This window comes from Anser cygnoides, chromosome 4 (assembly GCF_040182565.1).
Source record: "Anser cygnoides isolate HZ-2024a breed goose chromosome 4, Taihu_goose_T2T_genome, whole genome shotgun sequence".
In the NCBI taxonomy this organism is placed as follows: Eukaryota; Metazoa; Chordata; class Aves; order Anseriformes; family Anatidae; genus Anser; species Anser cygnoides.
In genome coordinates, this window is record NC_089876.1 from 21,405,975 (window position 1) to 21,428,831 (window position 22,857).

Genomic DNA, 22,857 nt, shown 5'->3' on the forward strand with positions numbered 1-22,857 from the left:
AAAGGTAACATCTCATGTCTGAAGGAGCAGAGTGTTGTAAATAGAAAGAGTGTACTGTGTTGTACATTGCTTTCAAAGGGAAAACTGTTCTTGCTGCTACTGATGCTGATAGTACATGCAGTTGATGGCAGCATGCAAACACACTAGACTGTGGGGCAAGTGACCTTCCTCCAAGTAAGCACAACTACTGGTCAAGAAACCTCCTTGCAAGTCAGGTTGTGTAAGAAAGAACTCAGCTCAAGGCTGGAGTTTGGCTGCTCACTTAGTTTATGAGCAATATTGTGTGTATGTAGCATGTTGGTTTTCCAGGTCTGTACTCTCCAAACCTATCCACAGCCTGGCATTTGCGTACAAATTAATACACACACACAAAAAAAGGTAGCGATAAACTTCTGGAATGTAAATTACTGTGTTTTTGTTAGTTTTTTAAGTATTATGATTTATAAAGTACCATTGAAAACATGCAGTTTGGAGTTTGTCATGCCTAATGAATCATATGTAAAATCTGAATTTCCATAGGATTACAAAATAATTGCAAAAGTAACGAAGATACAGTGGACCTATTAAACACAAAGGCTGCTTTTTTATATTTGTTTTACAGTTTACTGGCAAAAGAAAAGCTTTGAGTATGTCACGGTTAATTTAAGAACTGAACAAATGAGCTACAGCTCTAGCTAATGTCCAGTATGTTTCTCTGGTTCCAGATATGCTTCAACATGTATTTGTCTGTCAGAGTGAGTTATTGATCCATCACACTAACAAAATCAGTCAGCGATGTAATATTTGAGCTGTTTCATTATAGTGAAATGGCCTTAAGTATTTAGACAGACATCTGATGATTAATGCTTTTCAAACAAGTTGGGGAATGTTCTTTGTGTTCATTGATCCTATAAGATGCAATACAGTCCGTCTTCCTGTTTAAATTAGGGGTCACTGCAGAATGTGCTGCTCTATTAGTGGAAGGGAAATTTTAGAGTTTTCAAGGACTTTGTGTACCCAGAAATACTTGTAGACGTGCACATAAGGTGGCTGCTGTGTATTGCATGAGAATAGATTTTTTCATGGTAAGCTAACATATAAGTGGGCATATTAGATACAAATATTTATACACAAAAGATATTGGTTGTTTGTAACTAGCCTAGTGATAGTAAAATGTTAATATTTTAAGTAATGCCCGTAAAAAATGAAAACTACTGAAAAACTATGCAAATACATTTCGCATCCATGTGTCTTAAAATTGGAATCTCTCTAGGTGCTAGTCAGTAGACCAAAAAAAGTACCAAATCACCCAAATGCCTCAAATCAGCAATCCCAAATGGAGTTGCCATTGTTGCAAGCTCAAAAAGAAAGAAAAACAGCTTAAAGAAAGGGAATTATGCAGCATTTAGCTGAGCTTGTATTAAGTGCTATAGATATCTTCAATCTCAAACTTTGCCTTAGAGAGAAGCCTAATTCTATTGAAGCAAGTTCAGAAACCTTTATTTAAATTTGCTTTCAGAGGTTTGTTCTGCAGGGATTGTAAATGGATTTGACAGAAGAGGAGTAATTCAAAGCCTGTTCGCAGGTAGAATTGTTTTAGATTCTTACAGAGAGAAAAATTACCTCTGTTTTCTTGATAGAAAAGCATTACAAAATCTTAATGCGAATCAGTTTGGAGCAAATTGTCCATCCAGCCCTAAGATGACTGTCACTTCTCACTGAAAATATGTTTAATGGCATTAAGAAGGTGGTAGTGGCTTTTCCTTATTTACGAGCAGGATGATATATTGATTATCTGAAATGAAATTTATATAGGCATAAAGGGTAAGTCATTATTATTTGGTGTGGTAAGACACAAGCTTTATGGAAAGAAAAAAAACCCCTCTTGCATGGTATTTGTTGGCAGTCATTGATTAGTTACAAAACTGGTCACAGCCATGACAGTATCAAGCTATAATTACTTTTACCGGCACAGAAAATAGCGCTGACATTCCAGGAGTCTGCAGGTAAATCTTGGTACTTCATACTTTGCAGATGACAGACTAACAATCAGTTTATTCTAAATTAAAGAATATTATGGATCTTGTGTCATAATTTAGTTTACTGCAGTTATCAAACTACCTTGTTTCAATCTATATCTTTTTCCATTGCACTTGAGCTAAAAACCTGAATGAATTTTAAAGCTAAAAAGCTGAATGAGTTTTAAAGCTATAAATTCTTTTTTTCTAGCTATAAATTTTATAAAGTGACAAATTTTAAAGCTATAAAATTTGTTCAGGTTTTTGGACTTCTTAATGTTCATTGAGGGTTGCAGAATGCTGTTTCCAGTTTTATTTATTTTTTCTGTCTATAATTATACATGTGCCAGGTGGCATTCAGTTTTGAATTTTGAAAGATTGGGCTATTAACAGGAAGTATGCAGAGCCTTTAAATTTAAGTTTTTGTTTTTATTTTTTTAACCCATTTTGTTATCCTTATGTCTATGCTTAGCAATGCAGCTAATTCAGTATCTTGACTCAGCCTACCAGATTTTATCTTCATGCACATGCATGAATGTGTTTATACTTGTTGGAGGGTTGATTCACAGCGTTAATTAATGCAAAACCATAAACAACTTTATTTATTATCTTATAACAAGTAAAACAATGATTGTTCTGTAGATAGTGAACTTCTCTTTGATTTGTTGTGTTACGTTTCTACAGTAGTGGTAGTTGATGTTGTCAGTGGTTATCAGTGAGACAGTAGAAAGTCTTGTAAGAACAGCTTCAAAATAAGGGAATTGGATTAGCTTTTTTGAATAGGTGCTTTTAGAATGTGAGTTGATTTCCTCTTTTTAAATAGTGGCAGCAGATGACATGGTGACAGTAGCATATGTGTGTGTAGACGGTCTTTAACTATGACCTGAAAAAATATCTAAAGCCTTTACTGGTTGATGAGAGAGAATTGTGCGGAGTCCTGAGTAAACTGTTTAACAATAAAGACTCAACAATACAATTGTTGAAGGATGTGCATACCAGTGTTTTTAAGTTTTTAACTTTCTGATGAATAAATTAATGTTAATACATAATAATTAATACATTTAATTCTCAACAGTATATCACAGTGACTTGACCGTGGTTTCAAATACCAAGCTGTAGAAAGACATCTAACTGAAGAAAGCCCTTTAATCTAGCAGGATAAAGTTATATTGGAATGCAGTGATTGGAAACCTAAGGAAAATATATTCAAATGAGAAAATAAACATATTCAAAACAAGAAAAATATTCAAAATGAGAAATAAATTTTCTCATCCAGAAGGTCAGTTAATCATTGTAACTCTTCTTCTGGAGACTTAGATCTCTACCTCTTGAAGTCTAACTCAATATTGAAGTGCTTTTATTTACAGAAGTAATGTGCTTTATTCAGCATTGCTTGTCAAACACACACACACACATGCTCCAAGGGGGAGGAAGTCAAGGAAGATCTAAAATTCTGTTCTGCTTTACCCTTTGACAGAGATAATAACACCGCAGAATACCTTTTTGTATCCCAGACTTTCTTATTCTGTGTCCTATAACTGTACTCCAATATGTATATATTTTGATGTGTCTAATGAATTTTTATCTCTCCTCTCGTCTCCTGCTCTCATACATTTCTTCTTGATGCTATGCTGATTGAAAGAATTCTTAGTAGGGTGAAAAAGAAGGACTCGGTGCATAAGCCATGAGAATGAGCAGAAATTGTTTGCTTATGTGAGATCAGGGCAAGCACCATTTCTGTCCCCAGTGAAAGGCTGAGCATAAGCCATCTGCCAAGAATGAGTGTCATTTTTTGCTGGTTTTGTATTACTAAAGAAATACATTCTCAGTTTGATTGTCATAGCTTCTGAGATATAGAGGCTTTGAGAGTAGCCTCTGTTGGATCACTCATGTCTGGAGAAGGTATTTCAGACACTGCCAGCCCTTTAAAGTGCCACCCTTAGAATACTAGACCCTCATCTATGTGATAGCAAACATGATGAGAGATCCTGAATAGCAGTGATGGAGTCTGAACACTATTCAACAGTCTGTGAATCTGCTCCTGGGAATAAGCATAGCAGTATCTGTCTCTTAGGCAGTAATTGAGGTGCATGCCTTTTCTTTGGACTTGTATTTAGAGACCTGTACCCTTATAACTAAGCATTATGAATTTGTTCATATTTAGAAATCCTTCTATATTTTATTTTTCACAATAATATATAGGTATAGACATAGCAAAATAGAGTGGAAAATATTTGGGGGAACATGATAGTGAACAAGTTGCTGAGGAAAAGCACATATTTTTGGTGGGGTTTAACTATTGACTGCAGAAGAAATGATTTTTTCTCTTCTAGAATAATTTGTGAGTATTGTTTCTAGGTGCTGAAACCTGAAGTTTCTTTTTTTTTGTCTTTCAGTAAAATAGATGTCTGAGTAAATAGAGTGTGAAGCACATGAACTTTTCTCTTTTGAAAATATAGATAAACTTCAATATATCTATTTCATTGCTGAAACAAATTATATAAACTGATGTTTAATTTGTGAGGAATGCCATTGTATTTATCTTTGCAAAATGTAAGACAATGTTTACTATATTGCAAAGTTCAGCATCATTATTCTGAAATTGAGCTATTCACTGATCTGATAAAAATAGACTCCACTAATAATGTTATTTCATAAGCTTTTTTGATTTTTTTTAAATAGTTACAATAAACTAAACAAATTAAAATAACTAAAAGTCTGTTCCTGAAAACTTCTTAACATATCCAGTAAATGAACCATAACAAATGTTCAGATACTGTAGAAAAAGATCTCTATGTTGGCATGGATTTTAATGTGAAATTTTTGGAACTACCAAGCTGCTCAGGAAATGATCCTCTCAAATAACTCAGTAACATGTAAGTTAAACTAGTCAGCCAATTTCATTGAAGGTCCTATTATGATTACCAAACCCATACTTATTGGTACAATTTCCATGCATAATGTGGAGTTTTGGAACATCTTTTGACAAAGCACAGATATATCAAGCTTTTGCCCAGAGTACCTAGATACCACTTTTAATGTTAAAATGCATAGATAGAAACTGGGTTTATCAGAAGGATTTAACAACTTAAATTGCATGGTTTAAACAAGTTGTAATAAAGTTTGTTTTTATAGCAGTATTGCACAAAGTCGATCCTGTCAAGACAGCTTATATCTATACCTACTGCCTTAGGCTTGTGTAGCTGTACTGCAGAAAAAATATGTATTGCTGCATGACATGGTAAATGATAAAATCTCCAAAATACTTCTACAGACTGTGTAACTACAAACTCAGGTTAAAGTCATATTGTCATATCCTTGTCTGTAAAGAGCTGAGGAGGGAATACAAGTGAGCCAATTTGATAGAAAATCTTGGCTTTCACTTCACAACACTAATCTGTTTTTCAGAAATGCAATAATTTGCCAAGCTAGATGATCATCATGAGTGTTACCGTATCTATCCGCCACATTTACTGAGAATGTGTGATGGCTGTGAATGTTGTTGGACAACATGCTACTTGGATGTAAATTAATTTAAATACTGGTGTCTTTTTATTAAAATCATCATATATATTGACTCCAGTGGAATGAAAAGAAGGATTTATAGGTAGTAGTACTGCACAAATGAACTGTGTAGTGGATTCTCACTTTATTTTTCCCTCCATATAAAGGTCCTTGCAGAATGAATCTAATGGCTAATGTGTAGCTTGTTCTTTTGTCTTTTTTTTTTCTCATATAGGCACTTAATTGTAGTATTTCTGACACTAAAACAATTCTTTTAACTGCAACTGTGGTTTAACTGTTGTTTGTTTTTAAATAAGTGAGCTATATACTGATTTTAAAAAAAAAAAAGTTTAAAACATGAAAATCGGATAGCTAGAAGCTAAAGGTGGCAGAGATGTTTTGTTTCATTCAGTATTAGCCACTGAAATATATAGTTAAAAGGAGCATTATTTTAATGACTGGTGATCATTTAAAATTGTATTTCCTGAAACGCTACAATGTTGATATTTAATGGGGTGTGTTTTTTTCATCTTTGTTGATTGTGGTTTTTTCATCATATTTATGATTGTGAGGTCAATTTATCTAATAAAGCTGTAGGTTAATATATTGCCCTTTTTGGATGTATTTTGCTTAGGCAAATGTGCAAAATGCATATTTCTTTTTATGCAAGATTTCTTTTTATAATGTATATCAGACAATGTACTGCTCAAATAAAAGTTTAGTAAAGGGTCCATCTGTTTTTAGAACTTGGGGAGGGGAGGGGGAAGAGATTGGGTTGGTTTACTGACTTGTTCTTTATCATTCCTTTATTGGGGAAAAAAAAGTTTTAATTCTCAAAGCTTTATTTTCTTTTTCCTGTTACTATTATGGATTAAGAGGCATAATCTTTCTCCTAGTTTCAAAAAAGGTTTAATTGTGTAGATAGTAAGAGTATGAAACTGCAGTAAGTAGTAAGTTATAGGAGATTTCTTGTTTTGTGCCAGTGTGTTTCATTTCAAGGGTCTCTAGATATATAGGTTCAGCTCAAATAAAAACTAAATTTTTTTTGTAAAACTCAGGATAAATTTGAATCCTTCTTGAGATTAATAAAATACATACTCCTCTCATTCTCTCTTTTTCTTCTCCTCTGAATTTCCTGACTTGGATTGCAATAAGAAATTTAAAGGGTAACATATGAAAATTATTCTAATGTTTTCCAAACAAAACCTTTTCAGACTGAAAATCAAAATGATAGAATTATGTTAATAGATGAAATTGAGGAGAGATTCATTCCAGCTTCTTGACTGTGTTCTTTGAAGAAACTTGATCTTGTGGCCTGATTATTGGAAAAATTCCTCTTTCAAGCTACTTCAAATTGTTCTATGTAATTACCATGGATTTAATTGGGAATGACTTAGCCCTCCTCTCCAACTCCTCAGGTAGTAGAAAGACCTAAAAGGAGTCTCTGTTCCAATTACTGAAGTCACTATTCATTTTTATCCCCAGTTTATTAATGATCTATAGTTAGTCTGAGTTAGTCTTCTGCTTTTTCTTCCATTATTTTATGGCTACTGTAAGGATGAGTAGTATGAGTCTGTTTTTTGTAGTCTTTTACTTATATTGTTCTGATTTTTTTTTTCTGTAATCCCAAATGAATGGAAAGAATGCAGTATTTGTGTGCCCTAAATATCCTAGAAATTCTTAAATTTACATGAAAATACAAAATATCTGAATGTCCTAATGTCCTTTTAAAAATACAGGGCTAGATCCAAAAAGAAATTCAGGCAAGAGTATAGTTCACTAAATTTTATGTAGCTTGTCGCAGAGACCTCACTGTACATTAAGTAGGAAATATTAAGCTTCCCAGAGTGTGATCATTACAATCCAACACAAGTAGCAGAAATTGTGTTTTTATTACTGAGGTTTGGGAGACATGGGATTGAGATGCCTTTCTCCAGTAAGTTTTCATAGGCTTGAGTGTCTTCTTTAAAGAAGACACTTACGAATGAACTTAAGTTCATTGTTCAAGAGGCAACTGTCATTTATTTTTTGCCTTATTTTTTGCCTTTTTATTATTTTTAATGTATGGTCAAGGAGAAGCTGTTACTATCTCCTGTTATTCCATTCAGAATACTGGCAGCCTGTGTTCACTTTTTTTTCTGATTTTGTGACTTAGAAATTCTCTGGAGTGTCACTAGAAGCCTGGTTATAGAATATACTTATATGGAATAGTTTCTTCTGCTACATCTTTTCTGTATGTCTGAGAATAGTTCATGTAGTTGAGAAGTGGAATATCACATGTTTCTGTAGTTCAGGATGCTCACTGTGAGAGGAAAAAAAGGGTTATGGCTTGAAACCCCATTTCAATATGTATTGCATTATTTTTCATACGTCTAAGAATATCTTGACTAGTAAGTTATAGAGGAGCCATAGAGCCATACATTTATTCCCACCTGGACAGGGGGGAGGGAAACAATAAATATTATTTTATGCAATGCAGAACATTCATCAGGTAGGAATATGTGTGTGCCCAAACACTGGAAAACAGTGCTATATCTTGAGGAGAGAGAGGATGGAACTGAATGTGGTTTTCCAGTGTTATTGATAAGCATTAAAAACACAGAATTATACAGTGAAATGTGCACAGCTCCACCATCACTTTCTTTAGCTGCAGCTATGCCCTGAAAAGACCCTGATCATGCCCTGTAGTCACTATATAGATAAATACAAATAAATATAAAATGTTCCGGTAATTATGTGACTATTTAGTGTGTGTATATCAAGGGAAGCGATTGTCCTGCTCTATTCTGTGTTGGTGTGGCTTCACCTTAAGTAATGTGTGTAGTTCTGGGTGCCATGATACAAGGGGGATGTAAAGCTACTGCAGAGTGTCTAAAGGAGGACTACAAAGATGGTGTAGAGTCTAGAGGGGAAGATGTATGATGATGAGTGGCTGAGGTCTCTTGGTTTGTTCAGCCCACAACAGAGGAGACTGAGGGGAGTCCTCATGGCGGCCTGCAGCTCCCTCATGAGGGGAGCAGAGGGGCAGGCGCTGAGCTCTGCTTTCTGGGGACAGTGACAGGACCTGAGGGAATGGCACGGAGCTGGGACAGGGGAGGGTCAGGCTGGGTGTTAAGGAAAGGTTCTTAACCCAGAGGGTGGTCAGGCACTGGTACAGGCTGCCCAGGGCAGTGGTCACAGCACTGAGCTTGCTGGAGTTCAAGCAGCATTTAGATAACGCTCTCAGACACATGGTCTGATTTTTGGGTGGTCCTGTGTGGAGTTGGACTCCATGATCCTCTTGGGTCCCTTCCAACTCAGGATATTCTACGTTTCTATATACAAATGTTAACAAGGCGGAAGGGAGAATTTAAATTGAAAACCTCAATTTGTATTACAGATGTGTAAGAAATTATTCAGTACCATTTTCAACCTTGAGCCTTTTTGATTCCTTTTTAGCTGAATAAAATAATATTTTAGACCTTGTGATATTTATTTGATAAACTGAGTCTATCAAACGTTTAGTCAGAAGAACCAAAGTGAACAGAGATTAATACATTTAATATGCTATTAATGGTACCTAGTTGGAAAACAGTCATGAAACATACCAGTTTTCTGACAACCTAAGAGATCTTGTTAATATCTCTTTATTGTAAATTCTCTCAATGTGTTAAATTACAATAATTAACCTTGTGTCCAGGATACTCGATATTAACCTCTTATGGGAAAATTATTCCCCTAGAGAGATTATTTTTATACTTCATTTAAATAGCTTTTTGGCTTGTCAGTGTAAGGAAAGCAAATAGATGAATAGAGAATGTGTTGTACTTTTGTAAATAGGAAAATTTCTTTTGTGAGTAAAAGACAATGAAAATATAAATGCATAATAGCTGATAATATCCCTGTTCTTCATGGTAAAAACTTTATGTAAGATAAATAGATAAGTTAATCTAGTCTGAATACTCTGCATTCTAAATATTTCTTAATGATTAAATCTTAGGGTTTTTTTTAGAATAGAATAGCATTTTTTAAATGTTTCTTAGAATATCATTCTTATAAACTACTTCCTACACCATTAGCTGCTTTACGTGTTGAATTGAAAAAGTTTATTCCACAGATTAAGGGACTCAATTACTGGGATATAAAGACATCCAAATTAAAGTTTACTATATGGTGATCAAACTGATTGGGGTCTCTGGAGTTTACGTTTACTGCCATAACGGAAAAGATCACGTGCAGTATTTATTTTATTTTATTTTATTTTAATTAATATGATTAACAGAAGTTAGACGTATGATTTCTGCTATTATATTATTCACCGTGTCCTAAGTCCTAATATTGTAGAATGTTTTAGTGCAAGTGATCATTTAGGATAATATTTTCTAAGCAACCGAATATAATAAATCACTCCATTATATCAGCAAGTTCATTGACACTTGTTTCTAGAATGAGTCTAATCTTCCCTTTGTTAGAGTAACCCAAATTACTTCAATAATTCTAAGGACAGAGAGAAATGAGTGAAGAGTAATGGAAAGGGAAATTAGCTTTTCCTTCATCATTCAGGGGCTTTATATATGCACTAATGACATTTTTTTGTGTATGCGTTAATATTCCCAAATGCAATGATACTGCAAATTACCTAATGAAATGATAGAAAGGATCATGCAGGATTTTATCATTGTTCAGACTATTATTTCTACCTCCTTGATCAAGTGAGGTAGCTGTTCAGCATACATGCATACATGAGTATCAACATTCTTCATCTTTAATCATAGGATCATACAATAATTCAGGTTGGAAGGGACTTCAGGTCTCTAAATCCAACTTCCTGCTTAAAGTAGTCAGCTGTGAGGTCAGATCAAGTTAATTAGGGCTTTATTCAGTCAGGTCTTGAAAACCCTCAAGGATGGTGACTGCACAACCTGCCCCACAATTTGACTATCCTTGGGGTGAAGAAGTTTCTAGTTATAGCCAGGTGGATTTTCTCTCTTATCCTCCCTCCATGCCCATCTGTGAGTAGCCTGGTTTTGTTGTCTCACTGATCTCACCAGTTCTTGTTGCTGTTAGGCCCCACTGAAACTGTCTCTTCTTCAGTTCCCTCAGCCTTTTCTCACAGGCTAAGTACTCCAGTCCCTGATCAGCTTGGGGGCTCTCTACTGAACTCACTGTAGTTAATCAATGTGTCTCTTGTATTGAGCAGGAGGCCCAAAACTGGACACAGGACTGTAGATGCGGTTTCACAAGTGCTTAGGAGACAGGAACAATCGCTACCATGGATCCTTCTGGCCATGATTCTGTGAGTACATCACAGGAGGCTCTTGGCCGCTGTTACCAGGACACACTACTGGCTCATGCCTAGCTTGTCATCTACCACCACCTACAGGTCCTTCTCAGCAAAGCTGCTCTGCAGCCAGTCAGGTCCCAGCCTGCATATTATGACGGGCTCTTCTTACCCAGGTGCAAGCCTAGCATTTGCTCTTGAATTTTATAAGGTTCCTGTTGGCCAGTTTCTCCAGACTGTCTAGGTCCCTCTGGATGGGCACCTTGCCCTTGAGCATATCAATTGGTCCCCCAGTCTGATGTCATCTGCAAACTTGATGAGAGTGCAATCCATTCACCTCATTCAGATTTTACTGATGAAGATGTTAAACAGGACAGGTCCCAGGAGAGACCCTCGTGGTACTCTACTTGCTGCTGGAATGCAGATAGAATAAAACCCGCTAAATAGTACCCTCTTTGCCCAATCATTCAAACAGTTTTTTATACATCTGGTTGTCTGCCTGTCCAGATGGTAACATTTCAGCTTGCATAACAAAGTAATGCAAGAAGCAGTGTTGAAAGTCCTTCTAAAGTTGAGGTAAATGACCTCCACTGCTTTTTTCTTATCCACAAACTTTTATTATAGAGGACAGTTGGGTCAGTCAGGTATGATTTACCCAGAATAAATCTATGCAGGCTGTTCCCAAACACTGTTTTCTCCCTCACGTGCTGAGAAATGTGTTGCAAGAGGACTCTCAGCCTTATCTTCCTAGGGACCAAAGTGAGGACTGTAGATTCTAAGGTTAACCATTTTGGCTTACCACATGTGTAACATTTTGCCTTTTCCATTTCTGGACTTGTGTAGGTTGAGTTCCCTTTGGTAAACCCTGACTTAATCCTCATCCTCTGCTGATGATTCTTCTCCATGTCTTTGTAAGCACAAAGGCCCTGTCAAAGAAAAGTGAGGTGAAGAAGGCACTGAGTACCTCAGCCTTATTTGTGTCTACTGTCATCAACTCACCCACCCCATTTACAGCTAGGCCCACATTTTCTTTGTGTATCCTTTTGCTTCTAATGTAGCAGTGGAAGCTGTTCATGTTGACCCTGATGTCCTCTGCAAGTTTTAGCTCCAACTGAACTTTAGATTTCCTCATGCTACCTCTACGTGGCTGAGTAATGTTTCTAAATTTCCCGTTTTTCTGCATATGGCTTGTGACATTGATTAATCTCTGATATTATTTTTTTCTGAAAACAATATTGCAAATCTGTTTATGTTTCTGTATTTTAAATATGCTATACAATAACAAATTTCCATGTTAAGAATTACAGTACCAAGCAATTCTGTTCAATGAGAATAACAGAGAACACTGGTTTAGAAGAGATCTGAAAGATCTGCTTACATTATTGAAGAATACTTCAGTAGTACCCAGAAATGGGAGCTGTAAAAGTAAGATTAATTGTGTGCTTTCTTCTTCCTCCTTCAAGTATTTTTAAGGTACAAATATAAAAGGGTAGCAGAACAAAGAAAGTTGTAGTTAAGCCCTTAAAATACAATGTTTCATAGTGGAGTAGATATTCACTAGATATGGGAGATTTGTTTGTGGTGCATACAAAATATGACTGAAACAGTATACCGTACTGCAAGTCTTCCAGTTTTGACTTTTATTAGCATATTACTTCCAATATTTACTTTTTTGCACAAAGTAGGAAGTGGACCACCTCATTAACCTTAAAATTTTGTGATCTTAAAAGAGTTATTTGATCCTGGTTACTGCTTCACATTTTTCTACGTTCTGAGATGCTGTAAATGTTCCAAAAAGATTAAACAAACCTGCATATTAGTCCAACTTGTCTCCAATATGCTCATTTTTCAGTGGCAGAGAATTGCAGAAGTTATTTGAAGTCAAAGTTCTAGATGTTATCGGATAGAGCTGATCACAGGAATTCTATTTTGGTTATTCCCATTAATCTGTTTTTTCAGTTTATACAATGGGGAGTTCCCAAAATATTTTTCCAATAAAGAAATCCACAGTACATAACACAAGTACTGAGCTGAATAGCCACCAGGTAAGCAAGAATGAAAATGAAAAGACTCCAGCATTCTAGCTGAAAGTTCTAAAAATAGCGAACCCACAGAACATGTTCTGAAATGTTCTCTAAACAGGAAAAAAATGAAAATCAAATGCTATGGATTCTAATTGAAGTCAGCAAGCTCCACAGTTTGAAAAGTTGTGTATACTTTCATACCTGAATAAAGATGTAAAATGCCTTAGGGATGATGATGATTCACATCAAGTCTAAATTATATGATATTTAACACAATAAGAAAATAGATTGTTAAAACAGTCTTGTGAATTTTCTCTCAGGGAGACCACATAATTGCAATGAAAACTTGTGAGTAAGCAAGTTTTTCTGAAGTAATCAATATTTCAAATTGTCAGTGGGAAAACTAAAAGGAAAGAAGTAGTTAATATAGAAATTTGTTTTCTGTTGTCTTGTCCATGGGTTTCTAGATTGAAATTGTGGGGTCTGTAGTGCCTGCAACAATAATGCTTATTCCAGGTTTGTACGGTCTGTACTCGCATTGGTATATCAGAATATCAGTACCGTCAAAAACTCTTAAGTTTGCCCTGTTTGTGTCTTTAAGCAGATTATATAAATCATTTAGAGCAGACTTGTTTTGCATAGTTCTCGGAAAGCAAATTCACGACTAGGAGTCAGAGTACTGAAGACAAAGTACTGATTGTTGTGTATGAAATAATGGTGATCACTAATGACAGCAATGTTCATGATATTGAATTGTAGTGTTAAGTGGTTTAGGAGTTCATCTCAGTAGGAGGATATACTGCACCACACATTACACAGACACAAAACAAAAAGGATCTCCTACCCTGTAAAGCAAGTGTGTGATGTTTTCATAGTTCCTCTCCATAATCCAGTATTGTCTGATATGAGTTTATTTCACTTGATTTCTGCTTTTACAAAGTAGAAGTAATCAGGTTTAGTGAATAAAGAAGAAGGAAAAGATCCAGGGAGGCATCAAAGTATTATTATTTTAAATTAAACCACCATTTACAATTAATATAATTCTATATTAATATAATTCTATAATTGCAGTTATTAAAATATATCAATGACTGAAACCAGTGGTAATACTTTTCATATTTTGTAACAGAATACAAATCATATGGCAAGATGGTTAGTGATGTCATGAAACCACATCTGGATAAAGTTATCTTCTCCGATTTTCTCTTTCATATACTAGTATTCAGTCATTTCTTGAATTAGTTATTTCTGTAAACAGGTGTTTCTTTGGGGTTATTTTGGGATGCCCTTTCATTTCTGGTGGCATTGCCACTAATGGCAATGTATTAAGTTTTGGAATGTATTGGAGTTTTGGAAATGTTAATGAAACAGATTTTTTTTTTCTTACCTTACATACAGGCTAGACATAGCTTGTTATCTTTCAGATTACAGGATTAATTCTACTACTTTCTGAGTTAAAAACAAAACAAAACAAAAAAGCAACAACAACAAAAACAACAACAAAAAAGAATAGAACAGCAAAAAGAGAGACAACCTTATTCATGTTCATCAACATAAACACGTTATGCTTTGCCTCACCACTTCCTGTATACACAAAAAGGAAAGGAACTATGACTGTTGGTGTCATTTCTACTTTTTTAAAAAAACTAACCTCAATCAAGAATCTGAAAGGAAAGGCAAACACTAATGCCAACAACAAATGCAAACTTTGTCAGACAGGATAAAGGCTTGCAGTTCAAGAAGACTCTGAATAATCCAGTTCAGAGTTGTATTGTTTGTGTTGTTTAAAAACACAGTTATATATTTTCTTTTTCCCTCCATGCTGAATATCTATTGAATAAGAAGGAAAAGATGAAGTGAAAACCATGTTACAGGAAGACTGTAACTTCATTCCTCTGTGCTCCTCAGATGTGGAAAAGGAAGGAAAAAAGATGTGCAAATATGATTTGGCCTTTGGATTTAAAAAGTCAGCTGGTTGAGGTGGCAGCTTCTTAGCCTGTACAAGTGGAGGTGTGTTGAACATTTTTCCTGATGAAGAAATAAATATTAATTCTGTATAAACTAAGACCTCTATTCTTCCCTACCTGTATGCAGGATTAAACAACAGAATATCAGACTTCCTTCTTCAGCTGGCAGATCAAAGGCAAACATCTTGGAATAATGTCTGAAGGTGTCAGTGTTCACTAAAGGTGAGAGAGAGCACAGGGAAGAGTTCTTGTCAAATCAGGTTTCATTTTCTAGTTAGGAAGTGATTGGCAGAGAAAAGAGGTATTAAGCACTCAGGCTCAGAGAAACCAGAATGAATGTACAGCCAAGATCACCATCTGTTGAATATGAAATGCTTGGATCAAGACATTATAGATACATCTCCCCAAACAGCAGGGACAGAAGTCTTTTTTGGAAACAGTATCACAACAGGGTAGGGAAGCATTAAGATAGATGCAAAAAGCTGTTCACTGTATTTTACAGAGCAAATTACTTTATTGGTGCAATTGAACTGTATTTAAATTGTACTGGATCTGTGAAGGACTTTACAACCAACCTCTAAATTAACATGTTGGATTTTTGACAGTTATTATAGAAGCATATTATTATTATTATTATTGCTAGCTTTTGGGGGATCCAATCCCAAGCAGCCTCTGAGCAATAGTATATGACCTTTCAGCCCGAATAATGTCAGAGAGAGATTTTTAACACATTCAGACCTTCATTTCCTGAACTAGCTGATCTTTGACAAACACTAATGCAGTAAAAATGATTCTATTTCCATTTTCAAGAGTAGTTGCAGAAGGTAGAGGCAATCCGTAGCTCATGAGGGTAATGACAGTTTGTCTATGCAGTTACTCTCTTCTACCTTGTTTCTTTAGCTGTAAACCGGAATGTAAAAGCCAGAACTAGATCTTCATCGTGCAGAACTAATCACATTTGAGCTCAGATGGTATCAGTAGCATATAGATTTCAAGAAGTATGAGAGGATCTATTTTGTCCCTTTCATTTCTTTCTATCCTCTAATTTTACTCAGATAACAAAGCTATCCAGTCACTGCCAGTGCTCCCAGCAGTGTTGAAAGGTCTACCAAATAACTGCAGCAGTGTAAAAGTGTGGGGACGAGAGTGGTAGATGTGTTATATTTTTGCTTCTGCAAGGCTTTTGACTATAGTGATATTCCCGTAAGAAATCATGGGAATTATGATCAATTAAGCTGGTATGAAAGAGTATGCATCTGTTTCGAAAACAGTTGCAGAGGTTTTACTGTTTACTTTTTTACTTTTTAATCTAGAGGGATTTGTCCCAAATCTGGACTTGCTGATCATTTTCATTAAAAATTGGGATGAAAGAAAGGAATACTCTTGTTACATATTTGATGTTATCATTCTGGGAGACAATTGGAATATTTTAAAAGAGAGGAATAGAAACCAAAATGATCTCGGGAAAGAGGAAGAACAAAGAAATTCAAAACGGTAGGAGCAGGAAGATTGCCTATATGATGCACAATATCTTTCCTCTCAACTTTGTACCAGTGAGGATCAAATAACTGTTAAGTGAAAACAAAGAATGACAAGAGCAAGTGGCTACCTCCTTCATCTGCTCTGGCTTAGGACTACTGCTGTCCAGCCTGAGGATGTGGGGTCTCTGCCCTGGCTGGGGGATGTGACTGGCAGTTTTCCCTTTGCAGATTCAGCTGTCAGCAAAGCTGAGCACATATTCCAGAGACACACAGACAGAGACAGGACATTGACACAACCAGCCACAAAGGCAGCCCTAGTCAAGGGCTGCTTTCAACAACACTTATGCATGGGACTTGTAAATCAATGACTGCTGAGAACCCTTTCTCCTCTCCAGCTGATAGAGACAGAAGTTCACTCATGAAGGCACACACACAGCACTCTCTAGGTTCACATGTACACACACATTCACAGATCCTTCAAGTACCTGGCATGGCCCTTTTGTCCATTCAGGACTTGCGTCAGATCCCACAAGCACTGGCATAGCCCCTCAGTCTGTCCAGTACCCCCACCTGGAGCCTTGAGTACAGGCACAGCCCCTCTGTCCAGCACACCTGCCCAGATCCCGAACCCCTTACTTGCTTCACAGGTTAGTCCACCTCGAAGTTTGCCAGCAAATACACACACCACACACACCAGGTTTGGGGAAGATTCAGACGCTAAGACGCTCCAGCAGGTGGCACCAGGTACATGGGCTGTGACCCATGGCCCTGCTGTTGGTGTGGAGGCCCACACTTACCTCACTCATGCTGGTCCCCCTCATCAGCTGGTTGGGCACACACACTGCTCCCAGCCTGTGGGAAAGTCAAGTAAACTTCATATTAAAGGTTCTAGAAATTAAATAATTTCTGATAAATATCAATCTAGGTATTTTTTATCTTAGGACAGGTGGAAGAACAGATGTTCTTTGTACAATAAAGGGGTTACAGAATATATATTGATTAAAAATTGCATTTCTTCAAAATCCAAGACACCAGAAAGACTTTCTTTGTACAGAGGATTAAGTACTTTTTATTTAAATGCTGCCAAACATATTTGTCTGGCCAGAGACAAGATAAAAATGACTGTGCTGGGGAACGATAAAACCTTTCATGCCAATTTCAGGAATATTAATAATCCAGGACATAGACCTCAAGAAAATAAAACTTTTTTTTTCTTCTCTACCTTCTTTCTTATTAGCTTTGTGTGCCTCCATCCTATCCCCATTTTTTTACTTTTTCATCTGTAGAAAAAAAAAAAAGCGCGAAACAAAAACCACAATACCTTACTAATTCTTTATGGCTTATTTTTTTTCTAGATTCTACCCATGTTTTGCCAAATTACTCTGTTTTGCGTCAATTGATTAGCAGTAATGCTTCCAATGGCATCAAAAAGAGCAGAAACTGCAGGGGGGAAAAAAAAAAGACAATTTTTAGGCAAAAGCTCTAAAGCAGAGTAGTCAGGATAAAAACATTTATCTTCATGTCTTTATGGTTAAGGTTTGTTGTGGGAAATGTTCTTCATTATACAAAGATGAGTTGCTTTATACTGCAGTTAAACAGAGCTGAAACTGTGGCCAAAATGCAATGTTTTTCATGTTTTGGAACTGAAGTTTTGCAAAATAGTGTTTACTATTTCTGCTGCTTTCTCCGAAAGTCAGAATTGCATTGTCACTGCAGGGCTGTTTAGTTTCTTTTAAAAATATTTCTAATGACAGATTTCAGTCTAATAGTAATTGCAGTTGAATATCCTTTGTAGGGTAGATGCTAAAAAGATACAGAATGTATTACTCCAAGGGCTGTTGGTGAGAAAACCTTTAAAATCAGGATCTATAGAAGCTCTTCTATCCCGAGAAACAAGGAAGCCAGGAAACGTCAATTCAGGTTGATACTTGCAGTATGGCTGGCAGAAGTTTGACTGTATATGGTGGGGAAGCATGAGTTTGCTCAGAACAGGGCAGAATGCAGTTCTGCTCTGATGCCATCTCTCAGGATGGCTTCTTAGGCCAGGCTCAGCCTTGTGTCTGATGCCATCTCTCAGGATGGCTTCTTAGGCCAGGCTCAGCCTTGTGTTAATGCTGCTATTCAGCTTCCTGTGAATTCAGAAGTGTTGACAGAGGGAGGACAACTTTCTGTAACACAGAATGTAGATGTCTTTGAAGACAGAAGGTTTATTTCATTTAGGTCATCAAATTGCCGTGAAAGTCTTCAGGCATTCAAAGAGCAAAATTTTTGCTGCCATAATTACTGGCAAATCACTCGGCTGATAATGTTGTGAAATATGTCGAGTTATGTCTCTGCATGTATGTAAGTTAGAATATGACAGCAGGATTTGTTTTTACATTTCTGACGTATCTCTGTTTGATTTATATACTTTTTTTTTTTTTAATTGTGAGCTTGTGGTATAATTTAAGCCCCTTGTTTTATGAATTTAGAAACATCCATTAGTGTCTCATTTTCTGCTTTTAACAAAATTTTAATTATCCATCACTGTTTATTGTTTCAAATTGTTTTACTTTACTAGTGAAGGAGCAGATAGTTGACTGGACAAAGAATATTTCCTTTAGCCTAAAGACAGATGTTTTGCATGGTGGCTTTCCATATTATAAATTACATTGTTTACCTCTGCAAATATGTACCATTAAGCTCTCACTGTTAGAGAACATGAAAGGTGAACTGAAATGTCTGGAGCAAAAACTAGTGTAGCATTTCTAAGAAATAGCAGCATAAGCTAGCAGATCACGAGGGAGAAAACTTTGTCAACATCACATCACTTAAGATTTTGTTTGCTATTGGTATAGCCTATGAACATTACATTTTGGTTTTCAAGTTACAGTTTAATCTTGATCCAGATCTTCACCTGATATAAAGAAAAAAAAATGCCCTCATTGGATGGCTTATGATGTACTATATATCAATTTACACTAATGGACCTAAAAAACAAAATTCCCAATACCTCTCTGTGGCAGATAAACTGATGTATATCCTGATTTTATTTCTGTCTATGTAAAGAAATAGGCCATATAAATTGAGTTGGAACTCATGCCGATATAAAAGGAATGAAATGATACCATGAAATCCAACTCTCCCACTGAAAATTCTCTGTTTTCTAAGTGTGTGTGTTTGTTTGTTTGTTTTTAATAACCATAAAAGGTATATTGAATCTAAATGTCACATTAAAGTATGTGAAAATGAAAACACTTCATAGGGGTATGTATATTCATCTATTATTCATCTCAGCGTTTAAAACAACTCCAGTTCTCAAATCTTTGGCATTTTGGTATTGTCAAACTCTTGGAAACATACAACCTTTTAATCTGGGTACAGTAAATATTGTTAGATAAAATTCTAAAAATAAATATTCCTGTTTATTATATGCAATATATTGTACAGGTATCTTTTACAGTAATGGTTAATTTTTTTAACCTGTTTTGGAAGTACTATAGCCTGATTGTTGTTGCTCCTTATGACTTATGCCATGTTCACTAATGGAAAAAGTGATAATGATTGAGTCACTTAAAGTGAAAGGACGAAAGTTAACCATTTGTGAATTACTCAGAGTATTCTCTAGGTAAGTAGAGCTGCATGATGGTAGTCTGTATGCTGGTCTACCACTTCTAATAAGGCTTTAAATCTTTAAAAGCAGAACCTGCAGACCTGGGTAGAGTCTACAAACATAAGCCAGACATAAGAAAGATGCAGTAGAAAATCTAAGCCAGCAGTATGGAAAAGTAAACATTTTTGTACAGAAGTTCAACATTTCCTGGAGACGTGAGTTCTTGGAAGGTCAATTCAGAAGTTAGGGACATAGAGGATGGAAATTATATTTCGCGCAAGTCTTCTGCTTTTCTTAGTTATCCTTCTTGCTCTGTTTTTTTACAATGGAGCAATTTCAGTGACTTCAGGACTCAACTGTGTGCTGGCAAGAGTCAGTTTAATCCAGCATTTATGAGTCACAAACACTGGAAATCAAAAAGCTTCATTGGTTTTAAAAAGTGGAAACCAAATACAAATCTGACCCCATTAATTTAAGCACATGTAGGTAACTAGAAAAAAAAAATGTAATTCCCTCAAATGTGTCAGAAATGTGTCTTGGCAAATGTCATGTTGCTCATTCACCTATGAACTCATTCTTAGTCCTCTTCATTATTTCAGGGTGCTTTTCTCCGTAGACCTTGTCTGTACATGTCCTCATTACATCATACTGCTAAGGTCTGCCGACATTCATCCAACCTGCAGATGGATTATGATCTACTAGCTGCCACCCCTGTGGATGGTTATATATTCAATATATCTATGAAAGAAATTAGTTGAGCATGTATAATATTATTTTTGCATATTTTCAATATGTGTATTCCTTTAGTAAACCAAATGTTTTAACTCACCGTTTCAAGTAGATTCGGGCATTCTTCCCCCCCCCCCCCCCCCCCAGATAAGAAGAAAAAGAAAAAAAATATATATATGAACGTATTCCAAATTTATTTGTAGGAATTTTGGCTCGGATCCTTGATCTGACTTACAAATATTACTAGAACATCAACTATGAAGACTAGAAAAAGGAGAGCAAAATTCATATGAATAAAACCTAAAACAAGATTTAAAATAGAACACAGGTGTGACAAAATAATAATCTGATATTTAGTCTAATGGTATATACCAGCAGCATTTTGAGGAATACGTTTTTTTTTTGTTGTTGTTTTTCTTAATGGACGTAAAAGAAATCAATATTTAAGCTGTGATGCATAGGAGTATGAAAATGTTTGTTCAGTCCTATATATTTCCATAATATACATCTTTGGTTTTGTCTCCCCCTCGTGCTATACTCTACTGAAATTTTGCCATGTTACACATGAGCATTTCCAAACACTCTCCTTTGGAAGATGCAGCAAGAAAATGTTTCAAAAGGCATTGTACTGTATAGATGAGATTCTAGTTCAACAGCTTGTTTTAAGGAAGGCATCATACATAACATATCATGTATACTGCCAAGTTTGTGCAGACAACCGCTGTTGATAAAGTTTGGTTCATTCTTCTCAAGATTTGTCATTTAAGGCAGAGATGCTAAATGCACAGTAAAGCTTTTGCAAATACAGATTATAAGGTGTTTTTCAATGTGTTGGAGGGAATGAAGAATTAGTGGGATTTTCCAGACTGATCAAAATTCAAAAGAACCTGCATTTATGTGTGGCAGTGATCTTTCCATTTAACATTTGAAGGTCTGCATAGCAGTCTTTATCTTCTAGTGGCCGAGTGTTGGCACATCATGTGTACCTTTGATTGCGTCAGCATTTTTCACATTTTGTTCTTTTATTGTTATCAAGGAAAATAAATATCTTGATTAGTAAGGCAGCACACAAAGCTCTGGCACAGAGTTTAAGTGAATTTATCTCCAGACTAACCTCTTTTTATGTATCTTCTTTTTTTTTTTTTTTCTTCTAATTGTGACGTGATTATGGCATTAGGACTCCATTACTGGTCTGTGAACTCTACATACTCACGTCCTCCCATCATCTGTTTTAAGTATCTGGGAGACAGGTTTCACTTGCAGTTTGTCTCAGATTATTGTTTTTAAAATTGCTTATCCCCCTAAGTTAAAGCAAAAGTAACCAAGTGCCAGTTCAACAGAGCAATAGGTGGTGTGATCTGGAACAGACTTAAGTCCTTCTTGAAAACTAATATGATAGAAAAATAATATTAAATATGCCAGTGAAGTAGATTTTCTGAAGTAAATCTAAAGCTTATTTGAATTCATGCCATGATTCTCCTCCAGAGTTAAGGAAGATGTAACAAATAAGTCTGATCTGTCTGACCAGCAAAGTGCCATGGTGACATCCCCACTAGAGTCTCATTGCCAGTTGTTTAAAGGGTGTGTATGCTCTTATCTGACTATTTGAGCTCAGAGCGTATAACTGCATTACATTTCAGTTTAGAGATGTACCACTGAAGAGTCTTACAACTACTTAATCATTTATATTCTAATTTTCTGCATATATATTAGTTCATATTGCCTCACATAATGCTGATAGCATTCTAATAGGAAGAAAGATAACTCTTCAAGATTTCTTAATTCCCTGCTTTTTTCCCTGCTATTCCTATCCCAGGAAAAATAAAAAATAAAAAAAATAAAAATAAATGAAAATCGGGGATAAGCTTCAGGAATTAAGGTAATATGAAGAACTATGAAGGTGTGTGCAGTTTTCCTTTCTCCTTTGCTTGATTGATACTGATATCCAGAAAAGCTCAGCATTTGCATAGGAAGGTTGGATAGGGATATCCTGCATGTAGACATCTTAATGAAGCACAGATAATGGCTTATATCTATTCCTTAAGATGCAATAGCATTCACAGCATTGCGTAAGTCTGTCATGTTTTTATGCACGCTGCCCATGCACTTGGGAGTGAAGGGAACAAGGCTAGTTGCCTCATGGTATCATCTGACTTAAAAGTGCAGGTATGAGATGCAGTTATCCCTAGGCTTGATTTTTTGTTGTTGTTCTTGTGTTTTGTTTTGTTGGTTGCTTGTATTTTTCCCTTCAATTAATACTTTGTTGTACCACTGGAAAAGCTCCCTCTTGAGACATACCTGTG

At 35.8% G+C, this 22,857-nt stretch overlaps 1 protein-coding gene and 1 long non-coding RNA gene across 8 annotated transcripts in view; both read left to right on the forward strand.

The window, feature by feature from the left end:
• The window catches only part of PCDH7 (protocadherin 7), a 280,634-nt gene that overhangs the window by 228,182 nt on the left and 29,595 nt on the right, over positions 1–22,857 (forward strand). The window lies entirely within an intron of this gene.
• On the forward strand, positions 10,827–21,264 carry LOC106039099 (uncharacterized). Its single transcript, XR_001209050.3, has 3 exons — positions 10,827–10,937; positions 14,880–14,974; positions 20,425–21,264. It is a non-coding gene; the product is annotated as an uncharacterized lncRNA (long non-coding RNA).